We start from the raw sequence: 12,030 nt of genomic DNA on the forward strand, positions 1-12,030 counted from the left end.
TATTTTATCTGAATGTGTTATTTAATACTTTCTTTTGCATTTATTTAATCCAAATTCAAAGGTACCTTTTAAAGGCACAAATGTTTGTTTACAGCATTAGTCTTCAAACCCATTGTCATGATCTCCATCACAGCAGCAGACAAAACCTGTTCAGAATACGTGCTAGAGCAGGGGTGTCAAACTCTTTTTCACAGAGGGTCACATCAGCACAATGGCTCTCCTCAAAGGGCCACATGTAACACATACTGTAAATGTACCTAAATTTAACTCAGTATAATGCAAAATAAATGTAACTACTCCATAATGCTAAATAATGTATTAATTTATTAGTTATTCAAGTTACAAACATTTGTATAACATTTCTATAACATAAATTCTTTCAATTTGTCAGTTTATGAAACCATGAACTGGATCAAACTATCCAAGAGAATGAAGAAAAATGACATCAAAACACAAGTTAGGACATTGTGGGAAATGCAGTTCTTTTATTTTTATTATTACTATTATTATAGTAGTAGTAGTAGTAGTAGTAATAATAATAATAATAATAATAATAATAACAATAACAATAACAATAATAATAATACTAATAATTAATAATAATTAATAATTAATAATAATAATAATAATAATTTTTATAATAATAATAATAATAATAATAATAATAATAATAATAATAATAATTATTATTATTATTATTATTATTATTATTATTATTATTATTATTATTATTGTTGTTGTTGTTGTTGTTGTTATTATTATAGTAATAAAATATTGATTTGAATATGAACTGTACTTCTGCAGTCTGTTGTTGCTGCATGAATCCAGCAGGGGACGACTCAAAGGCTTCGACTGGAAGTGACTCCCATTGACTTCTGGGTTCTCAGTCTTTAGTTTCAAGCCGTCTTTGGGAAAAGTTCAGTTTGTAGACAACCGTGACTTGTAGGATAAAATAGACAATGAAGTAGGACGTGCTTTAAATTAGGACCATCTTGATTAACGAGTTGACTGCACTGTTTCCTTAGGCTGGAACAGGATGGCTTTGAAACCAGTGGGCAATCATCAAAATAATTGCGTTCTGTTTTTCTGTGATCTGATTGGTGGATCTTTGTCCAAAGTGATGTGACTTCTTCGATGAACTGTTCCATTCCCAGACAAAAGCCCAGACCCAATTGATCATCACTGTTTAGAAAATTTAGATGTCATAAACCAGAAACATTGCGGTTACAGCCTGAGACCAACACCACGGTAGGTTTGGTATATCACCATTAATGTTGGGACACTATTCAGTTCATTTTGTTTCGTTAGCAGAATTTAACATGTATAATCTGAATATTGAGTGACAAAATCCAGGTGCAAAAACACCTGCTTGTGAATGTGAACTCAGTTAAAAAGGAACGCGTACGCTGCTGAAGTCAACAGCATGAAACTCAGGAAATCCACCGGAGGCGTCCGGCCTCCTCCCTCCTCTGACAGCCGTCCCCCCACCAGAGGTAGCTTCATCTTTAATTACAATCCTGTGTGGTGGGGGTTTCGTTTTTCTTAAGGACAGGAGACAGTGTAAAATACAAGATATTTATTTGTCAATTAAAATCATGTATAGGTTGAGTAGCAGTACAATAATACCATCAATAGGTTGAGTATGAGTCCAATAATATCATCGATGATATTGACAGACAGACGGGATCAACAAACAGACAAGTTCAACAAATACTTATCTAAGCATGATGAGCGCTCTGGAGAAGATGAAGAAGTCCTCCGGTGTGTTTTTGCAGAATATTCTGGGTACAGGAAAGAAAACTTCAAGTACAAACTAGGAAATGGATCACATCTCTTTATATACCCTAAAGGCGTGACTAGGGGGAGGTATTGACCTCGGCCCATCTGCTTTCAACCAGTTCTTTACCGGCTTTCAGTTGGTACGTCATGACCTCCAGACGTTACCAAAAATATCAAGTCGACAGTTTCACTAAACTATTTGATGACATAATATAATCAGTCACGTGAACCCTGTGAGGATCTGCAGCAGACATTCTCTGGATGACCCTGTGCAGAAACATACATTCTAATTTCATGTACAGTATATGAAATGATCTGGCCAGCTGCTTCTGTCAGTGTCTAACTTCTTCAAGGATACCCACAGTTATGCAAGCATTTCCAAATATGGTCCAACAGGAATTATTTTCATGCAGCGTCTTCATGACCTGGAGACATCCTGGGGCCACCTTCACGAGCGCTGAATAATTTGACACACACAACAATCCAGATCTTTGGTTCAATTAAATGATATTATTTTATTATATTATTGTATTATTTTATTGTATAAAAAACTTTCCACCACATTCCCCCCTTCCATGGCTTTTAAGCCATGGACCAAAACTGGGAAATTTAATAAAATGCAACAATCCAATTTTAAACAAAGATGGCGCAGATCAATGGCTACTGTCTCACTATTCTTCACTACAGACGGCGGCGAAAACCCCAATGATTACATTCTTGGGGAACAATTTCTCCGTGACCCTCACTGAGCGATCGCTTTCTTAGCCTGCAGAGAAGACAATCCAAACTTAGTAGCCTCCAAAACATTTGAACATGACCTTTTCATCTATAGATGCATCATTGCTAAATTTTAAAATAATTCATTACTCATTTTATTTCATTATTAAAAAAAGATTTTTAAAATGATCTTAAACTACTGATCAGTCAAGTAAACACACTTCTTATATGAATTATGACATTCTGATTACTAAAAAACAAAGATTGCTGAAAAACTGAACAATATGTAGTAGTGAGTTTATGAATTATCACTGAAAAACTTCTTGGTGACACAAAGTTATCAGTCCTTCACAGTGTTCTCGTCCCGTACTTGGCCGTACGGCAATAAGGACATTCCCCCAGAGCCCAACCCCTAATGGTGTGAGGCTCTCCTGCTTCACTGACATCGAGACCAGTGGAATCTATACATCCACCCCCCTTTGCAGTCAGACTTCCCCTCACACCGGTGGGTGAGTTCTGGCAGGAGTCCCCACCTCTGCTGTGGGCGTTGTAGAGGGACGCCTCACTCATCTTTTCCTCTGGGATGAGTTGTCTGGATCTTTTCCTCTGGGATGAGTTGTCTGGATCTTTTCCTCTCACACCAAAGCAACCGACGTCCTCAACGACAACACACGATGTCCTCAGTTGAGGCCGTTGCCTTTGTTGGTTCCTTAGCCGAGGATCTCTATGGGGTTAAAAGAGCTGCAACCTCTGTTTCCAGATCAGGGTCTGGAGTGGCACCTTCACCAGCCGGTGGAGGGAGAGCAGATCCTTGGTCGGCTCTGGCTGGTCTGGTAGATGAGACGTGGAACCACGTGTCCCCCTTTCCCAGCAAACGGACTGCAGTTCACGTTCGCTCAGTCACTTGGAAGGGACCTGTCCACCTAGGTTCAGAACATTTTTGTTTTCTTACTTTCAGCCACACACACTTTCACACACACCCATTTCTCTGGAGATATCCACCTGTTTTTCTGTGAGATGGGAGAAAGTGATAGTTAGTTGTCTCAGGCCTGGTGGGCCTTCAGCACCTTTGACTGTCAATGGAGCTGTAGGAGCTGGAAAAGGTCTGTTAGTGTGAATCCAGCCTGTGGAAGAGTTCAGTGACGTCCAGGACCACTCCTTATCTCCCTTCTAAGTCTGCTCCTTAGATTATTAACATCATTATTGGTATCACTTCTCTTTGGGGAATTGAATAAAGGGAAACTGTGCTGTATCATCATCCCCATCATAGCCAGGAGGAGAAGGAGCATTCCCCCCTTCCAGGGAATCCTTACCCTGGCCTCCATCTTTGTCACTGAGAATGTCAATGGGTGCCTTTAAGCAATGCTTTAAATGATACCACGTAGGGGATCCTTTGACCTGCACTGCAGTGGAAGTGGCCCTCAGCACCTCGAACGGACCCTCCCGCAGGGGGATGTTCCACTTCCGTCTGAACACCTTTATGTACTCCAAGTCTCCTGGTGTCACAGAAGGTGGATCCTCCTCACGGTCAGCTTTTGCCTGTAAGGAGATAACAGAGCAGAGATGCTCCTGTGGATATTAGTCATTTGTCTGACATACGATTTCATGTCATTTGACAAAATACCAAGAGAAGGTCCCTTAGCTGTTTTGTAAATTGGAGAAGGCATTGACCTGCCGGTTAAAGCTTCATGTGGTGTTATTTTCAGGTCTCTATGAACACTTGATCTATATGCCATGAGCGCAAGTGGCAGTGCATCTACCCAATTTAACCCCGTGCACATGCAAATTTTCAAAAGTTTGTTTTTCAAAATCCCATTCACTCTCTCCACAATACCTCGACTCTGAGGATTGTACACACATCCAAATCTCTGCTTGATTCCTAACTTCTGCAACATGCATTTCACGGTTTTATCCACAAACTCCTTTCCATTGTCTGAACTTATTCTTAGTGGAATCCCAAACCTTGGAACGATTTCATGGCACAGAAACTTTGCAACAGTTTCTGCATTTTTGTGTTTGGACGGTGTCGCTTCAACCCACCTGCTGAATCTATCAGTCACCACCAACAGATACCTCTTCCCTTGCACTGGTCTCACCATATCAACATAGTCCATGTCCAGGTGTAGAAAAGGTCCTTCAGGTGCTGGAATATGTTCAGCAATGTTACTTTTTTAAGCATGTTTCAAATCGACCAATCACTCCATCAACATGTTGTTGTAGTTTAGGAGCCCAAAAATTCCATTCCCGAATTTTTCTCATCACTTCGCCTCTAGACTCATGGCCTACCCCATGAGCCTCATGGATCAGTAAAGGTAGGAGTCCACTAGGAGCAACAAATAGCCCCTCGTGGTTTCTCCACAATCCTTCAGCATCTTTAGAAGCTCCTCTCTGAAGCCATAAATGGCATTCTGCTTCTGGAGCCTCGTCCTGTAACAATATCAAATCTTTAAAAGTTATTTGTTCCTCAAGGTCCACAGCATGAGTTACCATTATAGCTTTATTGTTCACTGAAGCTGCACTTTTAGCTGCTTCATCTGCTGCTGCATTTCCTTTGGCAACCCATGAATCATTCTTCTAATGTGCAGCACACTTTATTATGGCTGAGGATCTTGGTTTCATCATTGCCATTAATAATTTCATGATCTGATCACGGTGCTGAATGGGAGAGCCGTCAGTTTTTCTGAAACCTCTCCCCTTCCACGCTGCACCAAACAAATGACACACCCCATGTGCATAGGCAGAATCTGTGTAGATGTTAGCGTTTTTACCTTCTGCATACTCACATGCATACGTCAAAGCCTTTAGTTCTGCCAACTGGCTGGAACACGGCTGCACACACTCTTCCATCGAACAGTCTCAGTTTTGCCATGTATTAACTCAATAACTGCACAACCTGCTCTGAGTGCTTCCCCATCTCTGTAGCAGGAGCCGTCCACCAACAGAGTCATGTCGGCTGACTCCAAAGGGATAGCACTCAGGTCAGACCTTAGTTTAGCATCTCTCTCTGCCTCAGCCACACAGTCATGTGGTTCTCCCTCAAACGGGAGTGGAATGGAGTCTTCTGGGTTCTTAACCCTGCAGACATGTAATGTCACATCCGGGTATTCAAGAAGTCGGTGATAGTCAGTCAACCGTTGTGCGGTTAACACAAATTTTCCTCTTTCAATTAAGTTTATCAACTTATGATGTGATAAAATCTCTATCGAATAGCCCATAGTAAGGGCTGATGCTTTCTCATACAACAAATGAGCGGCAGCCAGGTGCTGATAGCATTCTGGCAAACCTAGTTCTACCGGCGTTAGTGCAACAGAATAATAGGCAATTGGTTAAGCATGTGTACCTATACCTGTTTTCTGGCCTAACATCCCTACTGCATGTCCCTGACGACACGACACAAACAACTGGAACTGTTTCTCATAGTCTGGAAGAGTCAAAGCCGGCGACCGCTGTAGCAAAGTTTTAACAGTTTCAAAAGCAGTGTGTCCCTCTGATGTCCAAACTAATCTGCTTCGCAAATTTCCAGCTCCATTTTCTTTAATCATGTTTCTCAGAGGCTGGACAATAGCAGAATATCCATCAACCCATTCTGAAGTGTACCCCGCCATTCCCAGAAACATCATCATTTCTTTAACAGTGGTTGGTTTGGGAGCTTTTGACACCGCCTCCAACTGGGAGGGAGAAACTGATCCTGTCCCTTGTTTGATCGACCTACCCAGGTACTCTACCTGTTCCATGCAGTACTGTAATCTCTCTTGTGAGGCCTTGTGGCCTTTTTTAGCCAGCATAGTTAACAGGATCATGGAGTCCTTATGGCAGGTTTCCAAGTCTGATGCACACAAAATGATGTCATCCACATATTGGATAACTGTACTGTTAATTGTACCAGCCAAGTCAGCCATGTCTTCTTTCAATACTTTGTTAAATACATGAGGGCTATGTTTGAAGCCTTGTGGCATGCGCGTGTACGTATAGGATTGGTTTCTGTACGTAGATGCAAAAAGATGCCTGCTGACAGGACTTAGAGGTACACTAAAAAATGCAGAGCACAAATCAATGCCAGTGAACCACTTAGCATCTGGTGGGACATTTGACAGCAAAGTGTGAGGATTAGGAACCTCAGCAGGGAAGTCCTCAATTACTTCATTCAACCATTCAAAGTCATGTACTAAACGGTACTTCTTTGTATTTGCTTTTAACACTGGCAAGATCGGTGTATTGCTGCATGGGTTCGGCTCAACCAACAGTACTCCAGCCTCCAACAAACCTTGAATAGTTCCCTCAATTCCCGCTTCAGCTTCAGGTTTTAGGGGTTATTGAGGTGTCCACGGTGGTCTACATCCTGGTTTGTCTGCTGCAGACATTCGTTAGATGACCCTGTGCAGAAACATACATTCTAATTTCAAGTATAGTGTATGAAATGATCTGGCCAGCTGCTTCTGTCAGTGTCTAACTTCTTCCAAGGATACCGACAGTCATGCAAGCATTTCCAAATATGGTCCAACAGGAATTATTTTCATGCAGCGTCTTCATGACCTCGAGACATCCTGGGGCCACCTTCACGAGCGCTGAATAATTTGACACACACAACAATCCAGATCTTTGGTTCAATTAAATGATATTATTTTATTATATTATTGTATTATTTTATTGTATTAAAAACTTTCCACCACACCTGTAAATTAGACAAACTCACACTACAGTAGACTTAACTCTGACAGGAGCTGAAGCCGCTGCTTAAATATGCCGTCCATAACATGAAGCGCTTGATGAACATGACCTCTCCTCTGGCACCACCCTCAGGGCAAAAGTCACGCTTAAAGTCGAGAGTTTTCAAAAACGTTTTTCATCATCTTTTCTAGTTTAAATTACTGTGTAATTCACACATCAAACAGTAACAGTCCTACATTTGAAATAAATCATACATGAAAAGTGATTTCTAAAACTCTTGGATCCCTTGCTGGACTGTAGATCCTACATTTAGACAGGAAGCTCTTCGTTTGTGTATACTTGAACAACTAAAGTACAGATAGAAGCAATGAATTCTTTCTGGCAGTGGTTCTAAAGTGAAACCTTCCCTCCGTCTTCTTCCTGCTCCTAAAGGGAGAAACACGAGCTTCCTGTGCCGACAATAACCTGATGGGAATGAAACATTTCTCCATGACAACTACTGAAGCAACATCCTTTGAAAATTAAGATGTAGACAGTTGAATGAATATTCTGATTTTCTTGAATTTAAATGATTCTAATTGTCCATGAAAGGATTTGGAAGATTAAAGGGTAGCTCCACTTCTGTAGAATCTTTTATTTTTAAGAAATAGCCTCAAAAGGCTTCAAGGACAACCACAGCCTGCAACAGAATCTGTCCTGCAAGCAGCCTCTCTAAAACTTTTAGAACATTCACTGTATGTCAATCCGCCACAGAGCAACCAGCTATTTCTAATCCTTTTACTCACCCATCAGGCTCCACAACAGCCCATTGATCCACGTCTAAAAATATCCCCACTGTGTGTTTCATTGATCCGTTGATCTAATCACAGTTAGCCGAGCTGCTGCTGCATGAGTGGCAGCTCTGGATGGACGGGTGACGCTGATCCAAAGCCAGAGGTGGCGTTCAGGACCATCACTTAGCTTCCTGGGATGAGCCGTCATCCATCATGAGCTGCAGCAGCGTCCAGAGTGTGTTTTAAAGTGTAAGTGCTTGTTGTTGAGCATGATGGAGCCGCACTGGGTGACCCGGCCTTGTGAGAAAACACCCAGACGTCTGCAGTAGTGAACACAGAAACACGTGCATCTATGAGCCGTATGGTGCTCATCTGAAAGTAAATAAAGTTGGATAGGAAACAAATTATTTCATAAGGTCAACTGAAAGACTCTCCATGCAGAGTGGACCATTACAAACTTTCCCACTAATTCCCACTGGGCATCCACACACTACATGATGACATCCAGGTCGGGCCCCTAAAGCCTCCTCCGGTCAGAGCGGGGCTTTCTTATCGTTTCTGTGAGAATGCTTCGGCCCCACCCTGGAGGATGATGGATGAGCCGATGCTGACGCGATGGGGGCTCTGTTCACATTCATCACAGTAACTGTCCCGGTGCGCAATGATTTAAACAGGCCGGCCCACAAGCGTGATTTGTGACATCACAAATCATCTGGGAGCCAATCCGGGTCCAGTACTCGGCTCCTGGAGAGGATGGATGTTACGTCCCACTGTGTTATATCATATATCTATTCTTCCTGTCAGCTTTTTAAATCGATAATTTAAATTGTATCTGTAATGTTAATTGTTTCTTACTAATTGGGGATATTTGTCTCGGCAGTATTTCCAGATTAAAATTGCATAATTTCAATCATAAATCATCTCATGTTTTGACACTGAGAAGTATTTTGTAACCCTGTTTTGAAAGGTGTTGCATAGAAAACGTTTATAATAATCATTTATGAAAAATACATCATTGAAGCTACTAACAATAATGTCAAAAAACAGAAAAAAAGAGTGATTCTCAAGTATGAAGTAGAAGATATTTAAACCCCACAAAAAAAAAAATGCTGACATTTAAGGCAAACTTCCAGTAGAAACCTTCAAAAAGGAGCTTAGCATTTGCAAAGCCGGACTCGTTTCATCCCAAAGTTCAATCGTAATCTACTCATCCTCATGTTTAAGAAGTTTATTCAACGGTGACGTATTTCTGGAGCTTCCTAACAGTAGCTCCAGAAATCGTTTTCTTTCTGCACAGATGACAAAGATGAAGACTTGTTTCAGATTGTGAGAAAACAAGCTCAAACAACCTGAAATGAATCTTTCCTGGTAGCCTCTAAACTTAGCTAAAAGCTTGGAGATTAATATTTTACATGAAAATATATAAACCTACAATATTAAAAACAATATTGATGAAAATTTCACTACTGAAAATAAAAGAAGCAACAATAAGACTGAACATCTACATTTTTAGAAATGCATGATAACACATTTATTGGTTCTCAGCATCCATCCGTTACCTGGGATATGAGGTGTGACCTTCATACTCAGTCTTCTAAAACAGAATGACATGAAGACAGCCACGAAGATCTTAAATTCACTGAAGCCTGGTTTAATAGCATTAAAGTATGTCTTAGTCGCATAAATAAGTGTCTTAGTCGCATAAATAAGATCATAAACAAATCTTTTGGATTTCTTAGCAATACAAAAAAAAAAAAAAAGTTTTCCCTTATCTTCCAGTCCAACCTTCATTCATTCACTGTGGATATCCCATTATAAATCCACGAATTTCTATTCATTGCAGGGAAAGCAAAGCTCTTCTAAAACTTGTACGACCCAATTTGTTGGCAAAAAAGCTCCCCGACAGCTGGTAACCGCAGGACGAAAATCTCCCAGAATTCCTCCTCAGGCAGCAATTAGTTTGTAAATACTTATTCTCCATGGTCTTTTGGGGGAGAGATTCGGCTTCAAGCGTGGCTTTTCCAAGCCAAACCACAGACGGCAGCAGTAAACACACAATCCCTGAAGTTGTATTTTTTTTTAGTGTGAAACATCTGGCTGTGGCAGCAGCGAACAGCTGACGGGATCCATGTGAAACTATTCCCAGTGTTTCTAGAGACGCTTCTTGTTCTTCCGTCAAATCCATCGACAATGCACAGCTACACAGTACAGGAGAATGTGAGCGTAAATAGTTCATTGTCCCTCTATGTGCTGACCTGATGACCTCCCCTGTGTCAGCTGGGATACGTTCAATTAAATTTAGCATCACACATCTACTGTAACCATCAATGGAGATAAAGCAGAGGCAGAGGTAATTATAGAAGAGGATTAGATGGCGTGGAATTCACAGCTTTATGACTTTAAAGTCTTGATGTTTATTAAAAAGAAAAAAAAATGTGCGTGGCCCTAATCCTCTTCAGTAGATAATCCTCCTTTTTGTAAATTTTCATATAATTTTTTCCATGTCAAATCCCGACACCCACAATGCAACAGGACTGATGAGTCAAGTTTGTGAGGATGACGTCCAACACAGCAGCTTCAAGTAGAGACGAAGGTGTGGTCGACCAACTCTGATGTCACACTAGAGACACACCTTCTACTCTATTTCTTTACAATACTTAAATGTTTACTACGATTTAATTTGTTAAAGTCTAACTAGTCGTTTATTTCCCCTGAGGAAATGGTCACAAGAAGAGACCCACTGGAGTCGAACAGGCCAGACTGAGAAACAATGGATAATATTATAAGACTAACGGAAAATACATATAATGTGAGGAATTACATTTTCATGAAAAAACATTTTTAATCCTAAATTGTAAAATCCCAGCTAGGCTCACGCCTGTGATTTGAAGACTGACAGCATCAACTCTGTGCGACTGTCGTCACGATAATGCATCATATTTTTTTCTCGACGAAAAGTAAATTAAACTTCCAGATAAACTTTTAGTATAAAACAGTGAAATAACCTTTACTGCACCTAATTAATCACTAATACCGGATTAAAGGTGGTAAATAAAGTCTGTAAACAAGCAGGGCATCTATAAATACTCATGACTGACAAACGACTCATGTCAACAGCAGTAATTTCATCTTTAAGTCATGTCAGTCAGCAGACTGTGATGCCTGTTCGCTGCTAATGAATGTCAGCCAAAGAAAGAAGGAGTCAGAGTAATTAGTTAAATCATAAAGGAAGCCGATCCTCAGTGGGAAGAAAAGAGATGAGAGAAAGGAACAAGGAGGACGATCCTTCAGAGGGATGAGTCACGCTTTTCGCTCCTGTTGTGACTCGGCATCGCCTCGACTTTAATATTACAGGGTGAACATTTCCTGATGGAGTTTTGCGGCGCGTTCATCATCAGATGTAAGTCATGACAGTCATTAGGCTCATTATGGGATGTTTCTGGTTCAGACACACTGATGGATGGCCGCTGCTGCCCTCTGACGCCTCACTAAACCAACAACAGGAGCTGATGTCATGTTGAAGCCTGAGCTTTAATCCGCCACCGCGCCACAAAACCCTCTGAAGGCTCCTGCTAACAATTTGAATTTGCATTGGATTTGAATGCATGCAAATATTTTCCCATGTTTGCTCCAATTAAAAGGATAAATTCAGTTCGTTATGAAAGGAAACCAGTGCATCGAAAACATGACAGATGGAGTCGGCTTATTCCATTTTTAACTGGATACATGTTTTCTGGACTTGGTTTTGTGGAGGGGAAAAACATTTCATTTTGAAACAGGAAGGGTTCAAATAAAATACAAAAATTTGTGATGAAAGATAAAGCATTCTATAACATTATTCATTCTTTTTTTTTTTTTTGTATTACCAAGATAAATAGACACAGGAGAGATTTTTTTGACTTTGCGTAGACGAGCGAGACACTGCAAACATCCTCAAGGAGGACAATCAGGGTTGGAATGAATCACCGCCTCCAGATCAGAAAGTTATCGTCAGAGAGACGTAGGAATGCAGGAGGATCATTCCAAAGGAATCAAAAATTTGAGGTCTCCTTCAGGCTTGTTAAGATAAATGATAAAACCTTTGATGAAAAGC

The sequence above is a fragment of the Antennarius striatus genome, chromosome 15, assembly GCF_040054535.1.
Source record: "Antennarius striatus isolate MH-2024 chromosome 15, ASM4005453v1, whole genome shotgun sequence".
Lineage (NCBI taxonomy): Eukaryota > Metazoa > Chordata > Actinopteri > Lophiiformes > Antennariidae > Antennarius > Antennarius striatus.